This window comes from Tursiops truncatus, chromosome 12 (assembly GCF_011762595.2).
Source record: "Tursiops truncatus isolate mTurTru1 chromosome 12, mTurTru1.mat.Y, whole genome shotgun sequence".
NCBI lineage: Eukaryota > Metazoa > Chordata > Mammalia > Artiodactyla > Delphinidae > Tursiops > Tursiops truncatus.
Genome location: NC_047045.1, coordinates 68,972,642 through 68,976,075, shown reverse-complemented (window position 1 = coordinate 68,976,075; position 3,434 = coordinate 68,972,642). Strand labels below are relative to the sequence as shown.

The 3,434-nt window shown below is 51.8% G+C and overlaps 1 non-coding gene across 1 annotated transcript; it reads right to left on the bottom strand.

Annotated features, from left to right (window-relative positions):
- Positions 1 to 1,346: 1,346 nt before the first annotated feature.
- On the bottom strand, positions 1,347 to 1,429 carry TRNAL-UAA (transfer RNA leucine (anticodon UAA)). Its single transcript has one exon. It is a non-coding gene; the product is annotated as a tRNA-Leu (tRNA).
- Positions 1,430 to 3,434: the final 2,005 nt, after the last annotated feature.

Below are 3,434 nucleotides of genomic sequence, written 5' to 3'. Positions count from 1 at the left end.
CATGTCAAAGGTCAGCCTTGAATAGACTCCCACTGACCGAATCTGGGACACTTTCAGCATGAAAAGTAATAATTATAAAATGGATTGTAACCATTAATTAAAATAGGACACCATGGGTGCATACTTACATGCCTTATTCCATAATAATTGAATAAAATGGAAAGTTTGATGAGGAATGGGATATTTACATAACTTCAGAGCACTTCCCCTCAAAATATGTATTAATCACAAAGGGTGAACTACAGTGGAGAAAACTGGCAGAAAAGCCTTATCAAGTGAACTAAGTTAAGATCAGTAACAGGACAGACCAAAACCATGCCACCTGAGAGACTACAATGCAAACACAGTGTCACTTCCAGGATAGCCCTGCTTTATTTATAAGCATAACCTGAATCTAATCAAGGGGAAACATTAGACAAACCCAAACTGACAAACAGATGTTCTACAAAAAGACGAGCCTGTCATCTTCAGAAGTTTCAAGATCATGAAAGTCAGGAGAGACTGAGGAATCGTGCTAGATCGCAGAAGCTTAAGGCAATGTGACAAGTCAATGCAATGCATTATTCTGAACAGGAGACTTTTACTTTAAAGGACCGCTGGTGATTAAATGGGGCCTGGGGATTAGATGGTGGTAAATTATCAACCTTAATTCCCTGATTTTAACGGTTGTACTGGAGTATCTATTTGGTACCTTACTCTCAAATGATTTGAAAAAAAAAAATCTTTCCACTGTACTTGCAACGTCCCCCCCCCCTTGATTTTAGATTACTTTCACTTTTTAAAAGTATTTAAAAAACAAAAAGCAGACCGCGCCATTCGTATTTTAAAATTCTTAGCCGATTACCAATTAGAGTCCATTTTGTAGCTATGATACATACTGTCTCCGCCTTCATGGATTTAACGGAAGAATTGTGTGCATACAATTAATTTTGGCGAAAAACTAGGAAAAGGTAGAGATGAACTTTTGACTTTTCTGCACAGGCACTTTTCTAACTATGATGCTGTATCACAAGCGCCCTTCCTGCCCAGCTGGCTGCCTCCCTGCAAGCGAGAGAACTGATCCCCGCGGCGCGAGCTGCCGCCGGAGTCCCAACCCCACCTGAGCCCCGCGAAGCCGTTGACCGGCAGCGACGCCCACCCCACCGCCCGTCCTGGCCCGGGGAACAGCGCCCGCGCCCCCGCTCGCTGAGTCGCCTCTGGTCTGTGGGAGGCGGGGCCGCGTCTTGTCGGGCTTCCGCCTCTCTCAGCCAGGAGACAGAATTCCTGAGTACAAGACATGGCTTGCTCGGTGAAATTTACATTTTAAAAATAAATTAATTTTTTAATGAGAGAAGAGGAAAACTATCTACCAGGAGTGGGGTTCGAACCCACGCGGACATGTGTCCATTGGATCTTAAGTCCAACGCCTTAACCACTCGGCCATCCTGGTGCAGGCACACGATGCTCTCTTCGCTCTTCCTACAAGTCGTACTGCACCGTCCTCCTCGCGCCCGCCCTTAAGAAGGCCGGGGGCCCTTCGCCGCCGCTCCCTTAGTTTTCCCAGCCCGAAATGGAGCTGCCTGCCAGCCGGAGCCTCCTTTTGACGCCGCCGCAGCTCACTGTTGCCCCTGGCCCGCCGCGGCCGCCAGGGCAACTGCAGCCGAGCTCGGCGCGCTGGCGGCGGCGGCGGCGGCGGCGGCGGCGGCGGCGGCGACGACGACGACGACGACGACGACGACGACGACGACGACCCTCCGGTCGCTTAGGCGGAACTCGGGCCCAGCCGCTCTACTTTAGGTTTCGAGGTGCGCGGGCGCGGGAAACAAACACGCTCGTAAACCTCTGGATTTCTAGCAGCACGTTTTAGGAGGCGCCCGGGAGTGGTGGCGGTGCTGGGACGGAGCCCAGAGAGTGGCGTTTAGTTTGTTTTTTGGTTTGTTTCATTCCAGGTAGAATAAACTTCAAGGAATGAGTTGCATGGGCAGCAGCAGAGTTCTTGGACGCCCGTCCCTATGGGCCGCTTTTCTTCTCAACAAGTCACACGGGCAGGGAGTGTTGTAGCGACCCGTGTCTATACTGCGGCGCCACGTGCAGGGAGCGCGGCACAATTCGCCCTCCCGACTGGCTTCGGGCACGCTTCAGACGCAGGGCCGGGGACCTCCTCTCTGTTCCCAGACCCTCCCTTGCACCTAGATGTTTATGTTCTCGTATCTTAACTGTTCTGCAGCGCCCTCCTTCCTGCCTGTGCACAAGAGATTTCAGTTCGTCCTCTCAGTTGACTTCCTTTTCCAGGGCTTTCGCTCCATTCTCCACCACACAGGACCCGGAAGCCACCACAGAGCCAAGGCTTCTGTGTTCTGGAGCGTCAGGGAGCCTGGGGACTGAGGCACCGTCCGGCAGCCACGCCCTTGTTGAGACAGTGCAGGCAGCTTTGACCGAGAATTTACGTCATCCAGGAGACTGTACGCATTCACGTCACCAACTGGCTCCTCACCCACTGGGTCACACTGTGAGAAACCCATTGCCCTGCCACCTCCTGGACGCCTGTGATCCCTGGGAACACTGCCCTGACCTGTGGAGGCCTTCGCCCAGCCTGCTGCCCTGGTTCTCTGAGTTCCAGCCAAGAACATGACCGCCCCTGAGGGAGCTCCCCCGGACAGTAGTGGATGGAATTGTCCCCTACCCGCTTTGCCACTTAACATAGTGAGGGAACAGTGGCCTGCATCTACATCCCGGCCTCAACACTATCCCTCCCGCTGAACATGAGGCCTGGCCCTCCAGGAGCGTGCGGTCAAGAACAGTGATCGAGCATTTCCTCCGGCCTGGCCCTGCCCTGCTGAGAGAAGAAGGGGAACTTGGACTCTTGCCAGGGTCTAGAGACATTGGTGTGATGATGACACAGGATCACCACCCACTAACTCACCATCTCCATCTCGGAGTCTAAGTTCTGGCTTGTGCCTTAGGAAGCAGGCCTCAAAATGGAGGAAATTCCCCAAACGTCAGAAGAGTGTTCAAAAGACGCTGGCAACTGCAAGGCATGACAAATATCCACTTGAATGTTAGAACAAAATGTGAAAGGCAGGGTGCAATGACACTTGTAATAACTGACAGTATTAGAGAGCAAATGACAATATTAAGATAGATTTTATAACATTGGAATTTCAGGAAATCGCATTTGACATCTTCTTATGGGGAAATGTTTCCCTCTACTTAAACTATTTTTCACTGTGTGTGTGTTTATTTAAGCCATGATATTCTTTATGCATTCTATAGTGGTTTAAAAAATAGGTCTAGGGCTTCCCTGGTGGCGCAGTGGTTGAGAGTCTGCCTGCCGATGCAGGGGACACGGGTTTGTGCCCCGCTCCGGGAAGATCCCACGTGCCACGGAGCGGCTAGGCCCGTGAGCCATGGCCGCTGAGCCTGTGCGTCCGGAGCCTGTGCTCCGCAACGGGAGT